Source organism: Pseudopipra pipra, chromosome 5, assembly GCF_036250125.1.
Source record: "Pseudopipra pipra isolate bDixPip1 chromosome 5, bDixPip1.hap1, whole genome shotgun sequence".
NCBI classification, from domain to species: domain Eukaryota; kingdom Metazoa; phylum Chordata; class Aves; order Passeriformes; family Pipridae; genus Pseudopipra; species Pseudopipra pipra.
Window position 1 is genome coordinate 40,640,278 of NC_087553.1, and position 14,330 is coordinate 40,654,607.

At 42.0% G+C, this 14,330-nt stretch overlaps 1 long non-coding RNA gene across 2 annotated transcripts in view; it reads right to left on the bottom strand.

Annotated features, from left to right (window-relative positions):
• Nucleotides 1–1,505: 1,505 nt before the first annotated feature.
• LOC135414690 (uncharacterized) overlaps nucleotides 1,506–14,330 on the bottom strand; it is a 30,895-nt gene continuing 18,070 nt past the window's right edge. For both annotated transcript variants that reach the window (XR_010430781.1, XR_010430782.1), the window contains exons 2-3: nucleotides 9,240–9,317; nucleotides 1,506–8,828 (exon numbers count right to left, since the gene is read on the bottom strand). This is a non-coding gene — a long non-coding RNA (uncharacterized LOC135414690). The remainder of the gene's footprint in view (nucleotides 8,829–9,239; nucleotides 9,318–14,330) is intronic.

Consider the following 14,330-nt stretch of genomic DNA (forward strand, 5'->3'; position numbering starts at 1 on the left):
GCTGATGGGCAAGTCGTGGTACTGCTGTGGTCATGACACACAGCTGGAGCTATGTTGCAATAGGGTCAACATGGGAAGACTTTTTGGCACGTGCTTTAAGGTGCTTCTAGTTGTCATGTTCAATTAATCTAGCTTTATTTAATTCCATTGCTTATTTTGCCTCCAATATATGCTGATAAACAAGAGAAATGACGGCGGAAGACAAAGTTATGCACCTAAATTAAACATAGCTGATCTCATATACACAAAGTAACTTTCCTATATTGCCCAGGTCTTGCTGAATATGGCTAGTAACAATCCAAGAGGGAAAAGCACACCACTCCCAATTAAAATCTCCTTCTCACATGCCCTGGGAGGGAACTGTTGTGGCACAGATAATTTCTCACTGCACAGCACACTGGTTTTCAGAGACTTGATGATGGCAGTGAACAAAGAAGTGCAGGTACCAAGCATTTAGCTGGTATTCAGAGCAAGAAAACCCTCTTTTCCCTATGACTCTGTTCCCCATGCACAGCCACCCAGCAATGGCAAGACTCTGTAGGTACATTGGGACGTATCTGCACAAGGAAAAGGAGACACAGAGGAACAATACTAGCTCTGACACTATTAGCTCTGGCTTTGCTTCAGGGCACATGCAGCCCCTGGAGGGAACTGCACACTCCAGTCTGTCCTAAGGCTTCACCCCTGCCTGCCCACCCTTGCTGTTCCTGTGCAGCTTCTAAATGAACTCCAAGACAAAGACGCTGGGGGTGCTTGGATTATTTGACCCCCAGAATGCCACTTGGGACATCAGAGCAGCAGATCACTGGTGTAGTCCACAGGTGTGAAGTTTGCTGACACCTCCTCTCCTGCCACACACCACCACTATGCCAGACCAGACCCTCCTCTCCTCCTGCTCGGCTGGGACCCACAAGGCCAAGCAGACAGCAAGGCACCACAGTGCAGCCTGCCATCAGCTCTCAGGTGCAGCTGATGAACCTCAGACTTTTCTTGTTTCAGTTTACACACTTCACACTTCCAGAAATCTATTGCCAGTTGGTATAGACATTTTTTGCAGCTTCGAAACCTCAAACTGCAACTGCTTTGAAACTATTGGTTTGAAAGGGTTGCCTGATCTCACGTCAAAACCATATGAAAGTGCTGAACTTTTTCAGGTCCCTTCAAACAAAAAAAAAGCATAACCCAAACTTCTAACTCACAACTAAACAGAGTTTCACTCAAAGTTAATAAATTTTATCATGAAAATTGAAACCAGGTGACTTTTGCACGGGTACATTCAAAAATAGCTGTACAGCACCAAGTACTTGTAGCTGCTCTGTAAAGCATGTCTTTATACTTCGGATTTATCCACTGCTGAGTGAAGGGTATGTGAAATGAAAACAAACTATTAAGACTAGCTTTTCAAATATCCTCTTAGAAATTTAGCTAGTCATTATGGATTTTTGGACAAGTAGGGTAAGGAAGAACAACAGCAAAAGAGGCAGCTGGCAGCTGCTTGGGGAGGAGCTGAAAAGCTGGGAAGAGCATTAATAAAAGTTGGCTTAAGAGTGAAGAGCCAGACTTTATCCAGAGAAGACTGGGAAGATGAAAATACAGCATGGTGCTCCACAGTAGCCTTTGACCAGGGAAAGGGCAAAACTCGTCTGCATCTAGCACAAACAACAGGCTGGAAGATCTTCCTTCTGTACCTCCAATGAAATCAGTGATTCCTTCATTCAGTTGAAGGAATAGACACAGCAGGATAAAGACTGTAAAAGAAATGTTATCCTGGGAAACCTCAGCAGCTCCATTATTTGTGACTTCACATCCTGCTTGTCTTGGAAAACGTGGCCAGTGGTTCAGTTTTTATTGAAACAAGTTCATAACTGGAAGGCAGGAAGAAGAGAGAAATCTCCTGATGGAACCAGAAGCATTTTAATGACAGCGTCTTCCTTCATTTTAAGTGAGAGGCATTGTAAGGTGGCGCAAGCTTTCTTCCTGCTCAAGTAATACTTGTTGATCCTGCTAGTGGAGGGTTTCTCGTGCAGCAGTACATCACCAGTGAATCCTATTCAGAAGCACAACAGAAGTATTTTGGACAAACAACAGTAAGAGGTTTATGGTGTTTGCTCATTTGCCTGGGCTGACTGTGTGCCTCATTGTGCCACGCTCAAGCTGCCCAGCAGAGAGGCTGGGGTACAGCAAGGAAAGAGGGAGGAGAGGGCAAGAAGGCATAATGCTAGTGTGGAGACTTTTCTCTCAGAGTGGCAGAACTGGAGCCTGGAGGCAAGGATTAGAACCATGTCCCCAGGGGATTACAGAGGATGTCACCTGGTTGCACTGACATGAAAGGAGCCATGCCACTGTTTGCAATTCTCTCTGTTGCCTAAAAGACCACAGAGAAAAAAGACTCCAGGCAAATTTAGTGTATAAGATAAGATAAAGAGAGCAGGTCCTTTAATGAGTCCGTAGAGCTAGAAGAATACATACCAAGTGTGCGCTCAGACAGTGGTTCTATGATTTTATAGTAAGGTCCATCCAATCCCAATTTGTCCACCCCCGGTTCTGCCCCGTTCTGCCCCCCGACACGCCCATTTGGGAATTGGGTCTGAGGGCGTTTGGGATCCCTTCTTCCTCATCTTCATCTTCTTCAAAGCACATACAGTCCTTGGAGTTCCTCCAGAGTTCTGGGCTTGAAGGTCGCTGTGTCTGTGTGATATCTTTTGGTCCAGGCCTTAAGGTGTTTTTCTACAATTCTACCTTGAAAAGAAGACTGAACACGCTAACAGAATTTTAGAGGGATTGATATGAAATGGGGAAGTAGGGTTGAGTATGTGTAAACATTATGCTACAGGGTAAGGGATATAATATGGCTACATTAAAATCTAAATTTATTACACAATTACTTCTCAAATCTATAAAAATTAAAATATCCAAATAAAGCTCTGAGGCATCACTCTGTAGAGGCAACTCATGAGATTTCCCTCCCGTGAGAATAAGCAGCAGTTTAACCTCAGCAGGCACATCCCTATATGTGTTTCTGAAGGCTGTGCCAGGCTCTCAGCTGCTTTTCCATGCCCTCACAGCTGGCTCCAGTCAGCAGCTCCATTTGCCAATGCTATACTGATTATCAAGGGCCATGAGCAAGACACAGTGCTGGGCTATGCAAAGAGTCCTACAGGTGGGGTAAAGGCAATCCCCAAGTGCCTGGCAGTGATGCAGCCAGATTTTGGTATTGGTTTCCTGTATAAACTTGCCTTTCCTCTCAGACACAGCCAGCAGACAGGAGAGCACAAAGGCAACCATGACTACTCCACGGAGTTGCGCTTCTTATTTGAGATCCCACATGGATGGACACTGACTTTTAGCCTCAGTTCCTCTACCAGCATGGCTTGTGTCACTACAGGCACAGCATCTGCTGGGCCACTGCTAAGCATGAGAAATGTTCTTGCATACATCCATGCCACAAGCGTAGAAACACCCCTCTGCCCTTCTTCCAGCTGCTGCAGAGCAAAAACTTCATGTGCACACATAGGATCTGACTCAGTACATGCCAGGCAATGCAAGGCAGCTCCATGAGCCCTGTGCCCACACCAGAAGTCACCACCAAGGTGGCTGGATCGGTGCTGAAATGGTCTGTCAGTGCTCTTGAGCATATCCAGGCTTGATGGACATGGGAGCTTGGGACACTGCCACCTATGCAGCAGCAGGCACCCATGAGGTTTCTTTTTGGAGGCAGAGCATCTCTCTGCCTCATTTGTAGATGCTGGCCTGAATTCTTGATTGTTCAACAGTTAAACCAGGCTCTTCACTGAGCTACAAACACATAAGCTCTGCCCCTGCTCCCCTGCTCTTTGCTTCTTCTCTTAAATCGCATCTTGCAAGTTTAAGATACTTCTTCTCCTGAGCCCAGATTTCTCACCTTTTATACTTCCTCACCTTGCAGAGGACATGAGGAAAACATTTGAAAACATTTGTCACCTGTGATCTGCCTGGTTTGCTATGCCCAGGTCTCCTCTGAAAGGAGAGTCAGCACAGTTTAACCACTCCCCATCAGCCTTGCTCAGAGCAACATATATGCCATCCTGATAGTGTGCAGGCAATTCAGTCTATACTGAGGCAGGGCATGGCAATGCTGCTTCACCACTTCAGCCTCCATGCAGGAGTTATGAAGATGGAGATTTCCCAAATCATTGTGGCCAGCTTTGGTGTGGTCTTACAGTCATGACATCATAGAGTGCTTTGGTTTGGAAAGGTCCTGAAAGATCATCTAGTTTCAGCTCCCGTGCCATGGGCAGGGACACCTTCCACTAGACCAGGTTGCTCAAACTTCTTGCTGTCCTGCACAACCACCATCCATGGCATTTGGGAAATGCAGTAATGAGACTTATCTGGAATAACCTGTTAAGTCTTGGTTCAGCTGCTCCAAAAATAGAAGCTTTCTAGAATAAGCTGCTGCCTGAGCTTGATTGGCCACATCCGAGCCCTTCTAGCTCATTAACACTCAGCCGATTATGTGCTGAAGGATAAGCATTAGCCATGGCAAGCCTGCATTCAAATTTACTGAAAACTTCGAAACATCGAAGCTTTACGGCCTCTAATTGATGAGTGGGAGTTTGTGAAGGATGTCAAAAGTTACCTTTGTTTTACTGTGAGTCACAATCAATGTTGGCAAGCATAACAAAAGCAGAGGAATGTATTAGGCACCAAATATTGTACTTCTTGTAGTAAAAGACACTAATCACTGGGATTGAGACATTATGCTGCCTGTGCAGACTGATGTCCTGGCAATTTGATTGCTTTATTTCTAAGTGCTGTATCTCAGAACTTGGCATGTCTATGCATGTCTCACTTGGTCATGCATTCTTTGGAGCAATATTAGTATTACAAGTAAGAGACTCATATTGGTTTCTTCACTTCCCTCCAGATGAGGATAGTAAAGCCCCATACATATATTTTCAAGTATCTATATGATCAGAGGTACCTACCTCTCTCCTCTCTACAGTGAGTAAACTGAGGTGGTTTCCTTTTTACAACAGAAAGCTATTCAAGGAATTGTCCTGCCTAAAATACATTACACAGATCAATAAGAGCCCTTTCCTAGAGTTTTAGTCTGTAGTGTAACTGGATTGGTGGTCTCTGCATGGGCAGGCTGGAGGGATACATAAGGCTTATGCCAGTCTCTCACCTGTGTTCGATGTGACTCCAGCCATGCACAGCTGAACTGGCAAAACTCCTGCAGGTACAAGACCTGGGCTCCTTAGCTGTTCCTATGACTGGGGGGGCTAAATCCACATAACCAGAAATAGCATTTCCTCCAAATATCTTTTTTTTTCTTTTTCTCTTTCTGTGAGCTGAATTTGCCAGACATCTATTGGTTCCTTTGCATTCCTTTGGAAATCCTGCTTGCAATGAATGTTCTTTTGCCCCGAACCTGACCCAGTTGTCTCTCCCTGAATATTCAGTGCTCATGCAAAAGGACTAATTGGTGATTCTGTGAGTGTTTTCCACCGAGTGTCAAAAGTCCGGAACAGTTGATTGAGTAGGTTCTGTTTGTAATAAATTCTTTCCTTACCAATGGAGAGTCTAATAGGTAATAAAGCACCAAAGAAAAATTGTCTTCAGCCAGAGCATCAATATTCAAGTTACACTTTTCCTTTAAAAAGGCGATGAAAGTAGGTTAGAAGAGGTCTGATGCATTAAAACTGTTCATTTTCAAAGGAAGAGGAAGTTGCACTCAGAAAAAGAGGTGTTTTGATCAAATCATAGTCAGCTGTCAGGGGCATTTAGGGACATACAGAAGAGTTTTTTTTTTTACATAAGCTACAAAGATTTGACATGAATGAATGAGTTGATTAAAATCCCCATGCTCTCTTTGCAGACACTGGTGCTGAGTTGCCAGTATAGTGATAGTAGTTAATCCCCAGTTACATCTATTTTAAAAGTCAATTTTAAACATGTGCTCATTGCTGATATATTTCTCTGTAGGTGGCTTTCTTTTAGCACAGTCTGTAGTTTACAGCATTTCAGCCAATTTCCCTCTGGGATATCAGTTTTCAAGCTTCTTATCTTGGTTGGGAAATTAAAACTCCTCAGACGAACAGGCTGACATTCAGAAACCACGTCTGGATCGTTTTTAGTATAACACAAGCCCACGTGAAAGCAGGAGCTAGACAAGGAAAAACCAGTTGCAACTACATCCTACCTAGTTATAAATACCAGAAAAAAATTACTTCTGTTCCAAATAAGTGCAGATAAGTCTGTCCTTTAACTACATACCAGAAGCCATATTTTTTCCAGGTCTGGATCCCTTTGGAGTAGTGAATCTCTTTCTGGAGACAGGTAGCACCTACCTGGGGAAGGATGGGAGCTAGCAGCCAGCTGGTCTTTGATTGTCCTCTCCCCATCTTCCCTTCTCTCCCTCCATCCAGTTCTCAGCTGTTTTGGCATTTGTGTGAGGGTAGGAGGAGGCAAGTCCTGGGCATAGCTCAAGTGCAGGGTCTTTTAAAAAGGGTTGAAGTAAGGGACTAACAGTAGTTTGGGAGTAGCTGGAGCTGGCTGAGAAATAGCAAGGAGCTCTTCCCCTGGCTTCAGTTGCTGAGTTTGCCAAGGCCAAAGAGAGTGGTGATTACTGAATGGCAGAGAAGGCTGTGGAGAACCTAGAGGGTTGGAAATGAGACGTGCCCAAGAAAGGGTGACTAAGTGTTAAAAGGGGAGGTACCAAAACCCATGGAGAGAGCATTTCTTGAGAACCACCATCCTCATGGAGTCTGCTGCAGAATGATCCCAGACCAACTAAATATTTTGAGCCTTTGTTTTCTGGCAAATAACCCAGACAGCAATAAGCAGACCATTAAGCAATTTCTTAAGTTCTGGATATACTTAAAGATAGTGATATCAAGACCATGCTTTTATCTGAGCATTCCTTAAAAAACCTCTTGTCAAGGCAGCTCAGCATCCAGCCCAACTGAGCCGAGAACTACTGTTACCCAAAATAAACCTACCACCCATTTTCTGTGGGTGTTATCATTTCTACCAGGTCTCTTTATTTTTACGCCTTGCCTGTTTGTGTTTTACCCAGCACAACAGCTTTAGGCTGCTGCCATCTCTTTGATTAGGTTTTCATTCATATTATGTTTTGCCTCAGCAGGAAAAGTGTGATTTAATCTCCCATACATACAAGTAAATTAAATTAAAAGGAGGGAATAAATAAGACATCAATTGCAGATGATAAATCATGAATGATTCATGTTCTCAACTGTGCCATTCAAGAAAGCCATCACAGAAGCCGTTCTTTGTTCTTTCATTGTTCTTTCAAGTGAACATACTCCGAAGCAGTAAACAGTTTTCCCATCAAAATACATTCATTAGAAATTGAAGCCAAGTGCATGAATGCTTTTCTTCACTACCATTATTTTCCCTTTAAGAAATAGGAATTATAATTTATACAACTGACACCAAGATAGGCAGATAAAGCTGGATAACTTTTTGCTCTTACTCAGATACTTTTGAGGATTTCCATTTCTATGCCTGAAATGCTGTGCTATGGTCCATAAGTAGTGGTGGGTCCAGCCTCCAGTGTCTAGCACTACTTTAAAAGAATTTTTTTAAATATTTTTTTTTTTATTTTAAATGAAGTCAAATGAAGATAAGGTAGAAATGAAGAAGAAATGCTGGTAAGCCTGTTTTGGGAAGTACATTTTACTGGGCATGGCCTCGGAGTTGGGTCAGTGCACTTGCCCTGCTAAGGACCTGCCTTGTTTGTGATATTGAGCAAATCCTTCCCTGCCTGCTATGGTTTCCCTGCCAGCATTACACTGTCTCATCTTTTTATTCTGCACATCTCCTGGAGCTGGGGCTCTCCCTTCTCATTTGTTGGTACGTATTGGGATATTGTTAAGTGCCTTTATTTTTGCTTGAGTTCAGCATTGGATCTCTGCCTGTGAAAGCCTCATGTTAAGGTATAAATGGGGTACCAAAATTAAAAGATAGGTTTTGCTCATCTGAAAGTTAAGTTCTCCTCCCAACCCATTCCTCTGTCTTCAGCAGGAACAAGAGACGTATTACTAAAGCTCCTCTAAACTGCTTTTATTCTTAGGTCTGACAACAGTTGCATATATGACCTTTCCAGGGCTCCTTCCTGGTGTCAAGGGAGGAATGCAGATCCTGGTAAGGGAGTTTATCAGGACACAGCAAAAGACCATGTGGATGTTGTATTCACTCTCCTTTTATCGTTCCTCCAGGAATCAAGTCGGGGGGAGACAGATCCCAATGAATAGTTATATAACAACTTCTACCAAAGAAACTGTCATCATTAATGGAATCAAAGCTATTACTTTTAATAGCAGGTGCCTATTCAGGCAGTACACTCTATTTTTACCCCCTCCCCTTATAGATGACACCCCCACATGCAGTTACATGGCTGGGGCACAAGCAGGGAGTCACTAGTCCAAATACTTTACTCAGGAGCAGGGAATCATCCTGACGTGCCACAGCCTCTGGGTGGGTGTTTGAGCAACCCCTCCAGGGCTGCCTACTCACATCAGGTATATATGATTTGCACATGTATCAGCTGCCACCTCCATGCAGGTGGCCTGAGTGTGTGGTGGCCTTGGACACTGTCAGGCGACTCTGGGTATCTTAAGTTTCTCAGCTGTTTTCTGGCAAATGTTTCCCTACCCACACCCACGGGGACCTGTAGGGTCCTTTAAATGAAATGACACAAACCTTTATTTGAAGAAACACTTCTAATTTAACTTCTTTTCTAGAAGTGGAACATATTCTAAGGTGGAATTTATAACAAATTCATTATGGTATCTTTGCTTTTACATCCTCTGGGGAGTGAGACTCTGCCTACAACAGAAAGGAGAGAAAAGGGGAGCTATTTTGCTGTAGGAAAGAAACAAACAAAAGAAATATTATTTTTCCATTCTTCTGGAAAAAAATACGGAATGAAATTTTATATGCAACACAGAATATGTTGAGTATTTGCAAAAAAAATATTATGTATACTTTGCTTAATCACTTGTAATAAATGTTACCAAATGCATCTATACGAGTGTAATTTTTTTAAAAAATACATTTTCCATTTAGAGTTTTCATTTACTTTCAATTAATCCAGTTTCTGAGTACTCTGGCAACCAGAACCCTGGAAAGGTTGTACCTGTGTAAATCAAGGGTATCTGATTATAGTGACAAAGTTACCAGTTTATTATCTGTTTGTGATTTTTGAGCTTCCTTGGACTGTGCCTCTGGTTTACTTGCCTTTGTCTTCTCCTTCTGCATCTTGGGCTCCCGGGCTGGTCATGGAGGGCAGAGCTGTGATCTCTTCCCTGTACCTGCAAGCCATGGTTTTATTTAGGAAACTACCAAGGCAACCAACACACATCTTTCCTGAAGGACAGGTGAAACTGCAAATCTCTAGATATATGAAGATAGATATGGAGCCAGTGCCAGCAACACACACACTCACCACCCAACCATTTGTGCTAGGAAAAGAAGATGCCCATGCTGTTCTGATGTCACAGGGAGGGACCTCCACAGCACTGGTTATTGCCCAGGTCTCTGCTTTGCTCTCTGCTTTTTCATTGCCCTGCACTGGCCCTTCTCATAGCTACCTCTGCCCACAGCCATGCAGGGAAGCAAAAGAGGGATGGCAAAGGAGTATTTCTATCAGCCATCCTGATTCTTGTATTCACTGCAGGCTTGTTATTCCAAAATGAGGCATGACTAGGAGTAGTATCACACAGCATTGATTATAAGAACAGAAAGTCATGGCAATTCTCACAGATGGACATTTTTTGTGGTGGTAACTTTATAATGGAAACTTTCTCTCCTTACAGACCCAATCATGTGAAAAAGAGATACTCAGGCTAACAGTAATGGAGAATTTATTTGTATCAGATTAATTTAGGAAATCATTAGTGACTTGAAAGTGTGACTCATAATGATGCCCAGGAACCATTGTCAGAGCAGACGACCAGCATCTTCAAAAACAAGCAGGTCAAAAATATATTTATCTTCACTGGGCAATTTCCCTCAAGCTTTAACATCTGAAATTTTGAAGTATAGAAAAAAGTTTCTACTAAACAACTGAAGAGAAGAATTTATGAAACTATATATGCTTATATATAAAGAGAGAATATGTTTCAATGAAAGGAAGAAAAAGGCTACCCAGATTTTCCTAAAAGCTGGAACAGGACTGTAAATTCAAGTGTGTGTTGTGTCAACAAAAGAATTCATTAGGCTGACAAATTAGCAGTAATTAGTGCATGGGGACATCCAGCTGCAGAGGTCTTGGTTTCCCAAAACACTTGCCTACATTTAAGAGATAAAGATTGTGTAAAAAAAGTATACATAGAGAAAACACAGAAAATGTAAAGGAATTCTGCCAAGATGACCGTGAATACTCAGATGCTTATGGGGCTTTCTAATAGCATCATGTGTTGGGCTGAAGCTACTCATTTGCTTGAAGTTAAGCACATGCTTAAGTTCCTTGTCAAATGGAGGCCTAAATAGCATTGACTCAATATTGACTGGAGCTTAAAAACTGTTGTCTATGTGGCACGCATTCCTGCACCTCTCTTTCTCCCTTTTCTCTTCTTGTAACCAGTGTTGGTTACGGTGAGCTCTGTATCTGAAAACCCATCGGCTGACCGCAGTAAATAGGCTGATGTGGATCATTGGGTCTCTGCAGGTTTTTATTAATCCCCAGAAGGAGTTTCACACCTCAACTGCTATTGATAAGTAATCACCAAGCTCACTGATAAATGGGAGGTGGATAGCTTTATAGCCACTGCAAAACATTGAAGTACATAAGATTTCTATAAGCCATTATTTCCTTTTTAATAGCTTGCTCAATATTTTATCACAATGAAAAGGTTCACCACTCCGCAATAATAAGATATAAATAACTCTTGTTACTAGTGTGGCATAGATCATAAATATTATGTGGCATTCAAGACAACAAGCAGATTTAGAGATTTGAGCTGAATGAAATACTGTTTCTATCTCTGATTGCATTAGCTTAAAGTCCTGGAAGATGTATTCCAGATGTGCTGTGCTAATAGGATTATTTTATAAAAGTGCAGGCAGATTTTAGGAGCAACACTCTGATTAAGCAGCCCGCAGTGTCCATGAAGCTTTTTTTATTTTCATCTGAATTAATGGTTCTTTGGTCTTACATTAGTTTTAGCCAGTTGTCATAGATCACAAGGGTGGCGTCATTTACTGGCAAGTGACCATTTGCTCTTTTGGATTTCCAGGCCTCCTTATGCTGATTTAAAGGAAACATGACAAATGCTTTAGGTGGAATCTTGGTAGACTCAGTGAGGATTATTTATAAGTTAGTACAAATTATTTATAAGTAAGCTCAACACAGTTTGGGACTCCCAATTTTCACACACATTCATGCACATATATACAAGAGGAGCGTATTTTATATATTTGTTATTTATATGTGCATGACTGTACAGACATAACTGTAAAGACCATGCTAATATTGAAGATTTGGAATAAAGTTGAAGAGTGTGAAGGCTGACATTTCTTGGTTACATTTCATTTTGAAGCTGATGGCTGGATGAGCATGAATTTTCCTTTTAGTTTGTATTTATCCCCAAAGCATATTAAAAGAGTTTCCCTTCATTTCTACTTTGAATATATCTGGTGAACTCAAGTGCAACCATTGACTCATGCTCTTTCAAAAGCCTCTGGTGATCATTAATTCAGGAAGCTATATGTAAGAGCAAATACTTGGCTTTGCTGTCTTGGAGCAAGTTACTATAAAAATCCTCAGCCATAGAACTCTCTTCTCGTAACACATTCCAAGGACTGATTCTCTTTTTTTATTGATTGGTCTGTAAAATGTTGTCGATGAGTACTTTTCCCTATGTCTACTTTGTGGAATTGCGACAAAGCTGCTGTATCTTACACACTGTGTCAAACACACCTCAGAGGTGGCTGCTGCAAAACACTTCTGCAGGGAAGCCAGGCAGACCATGTCTTCCAAGTCATACTTGATTTCTTTGATTTTCATAATTTGTTTCCCAGATCTTTGCCAGAACTGATAAACTGAAATGTGCCTTTCATATTCCAAGATTACTCTAAGGGAAAAATAATTGACAGGAGATGAAAAATCATAAAATCATAGAATTATAGAATATGCTGAGTTGGAAAGAACCCATCAGGATCATTGAATCCAGCTCCTAGCTCTCCACAGGAAACCCCAAGAATCACACAATGTGCCTGAGAGCATTGTCCAAATGCTTCTTGAACTCTGTCAGGCTTGGTCCTCTGACCACTTCCTTGGGGAGCCTGTTCCAGTGCTCAACCACCCTCTGGGTGAAGAATCTTTTCCTGATATCCAACCTAAACCTCCCCTGACTCAGCTTCCTGCTGTTTCCTCAAGTCCTGTCACTGGTCATGAGAGTGAAGAGATCAGTGGCTGCCCCTCCTCATCTCCTCACGAGGCAGTTGTAGACTGCAATGAGGTCTCCCCTCTGTCTTCTCTTTTCCAGGCTGAACAGACCAAGTGACCTCAGCCACTCCTCACACGGCTTCCACTCCAGACAGACCCTTCACCATCCTTGTGACCCTCCTTTGGACACTCTCTAATAGCTTAATGTCTTCTTTACAATTTGGTGCCCAAAACTGCACACAATATTCGAGGTGAGGCCACACTAGTGCAGAGCAGAGCAGGACAATCTCCTCCCTTGACGGACTGGCGATGCTCTGCCTGATGCACCTCAAGATATGGTTGGCCCTCCTGACTGTCAAGGCACTGCTGACTCATACTCAAATACAATGAAAATAATATGAACTTCCTATTTTTTATATTAGTTGTAATAGCATGGTGGTTTAAGTGTTGCAGTGGCTCTCATAGTGGCCTGTGGTTTTCAGTTTGTCCTGTCCTCTTGTACACGAGAAAAAGAGATTAACAAGGAACAACAAAGAATTATCCTTCAAAGTTGTTGCCCACTGTTTTCATGAAAGACTTGTTTCAGAGCTAAAATCAGGATTAGAAGAAGCTTTCCCACATAAATTCTACATCACCTCCTACTTACTTGTCTTCTCCAGCTTAGGCCAGTAATACAGAAGTGGAAATTCAGAATTCCCCTCCTAAAACTAAAATATCCCCTGAATATCCCATCCTATGTATTTTCTCATGAAAATTTGCTAAAAAAACCAAAACAACTTGGATTAAATAAAAAGTTTTAAATTCTTATTTCTTCCTTTTTTTTCCCTTTTTTTTTTCCCCCTTTTTTTTTTTCTTCTGTGTGTGTTTCTGAACTTCAGTACCTAGATAGCTATGCATATGTGGACTGATGCTTCAGGGAGAGCTGGTAGAAAACAGTATTTTAGCTCATCATTTTTAATTCGAATAATAGAAACCAGACACCAGGCTTGAATTATCGCTCCTGCCTTTCATCATGAAGTGTCTAAAATAGAGATAGGCCATTATATATTTTCTATGCATAGACTAGAATGTCTAAAAACACCTTCAGCAGAGAATCATCACTGGAAAGCCTTATTTCTTTCAGGCTATGTTTGTTTATTGGATAACAACACTCTCTGCAGAGTAGCTTGCTGGAATGAAAATATACACATTCCATGAGCTCTAAAACAAGACCAATAAAAATGAACCACTGTTGGCTGTCAGTGCATAGACATAGCAGTGTGCAGCCCATGCCTCCAAAACCTACACCTTAAATACTTAAGAAAGACAAATTCAGATTTCAGAGGATTGCAGAGAGTGTAAGTAGAATAATCAGCACAGTCATAGCAACGATGTTAATTTCAAAATTTTTCACGCATTTACTATTTTCACTCAAATAACAGTCTGGTTTTCCTTCCTTTGCTCCCTCCCTCTTGATCGAGCCCTGAGAAAACCTAAGGTTTTGCCTTAAAACATTGTGTGAGTTGGACTTAATTTGCCTGACTTCAGACACTGATAATCAGCATTTTGGACAGCTGACCTTCTCAACCCAGCTCCTTCATGCTCCAGTGAGAGAAAAAGGCACATTTTAGGGGGCTATTCATTAGCTCTATTTTAAGCATTTGCTTTAGGGTAGATGAATCAAACATTCACATGGGCAGCAGTTTTTCTCCAGAGGGAACCTAAATCACTAACTCTGATGGGAACACCTATACTGGATGTGGTTATTTCTCTCTGTTGGTGTCTGCTGCTGTGAAAATCCCCGGTCTTGGGTAGGGGTCCCTTTGGTTTGATGCAGAAGGGTCACTCCTATCTTTTGGATGGCTCCTAGGCAGGGAGCTTAAGCATGGACTCATGACAAAAACACAGCATCTGCTACCTAATCATTCTCTGCTAAACAGAAAAATGGTTTTGGTGG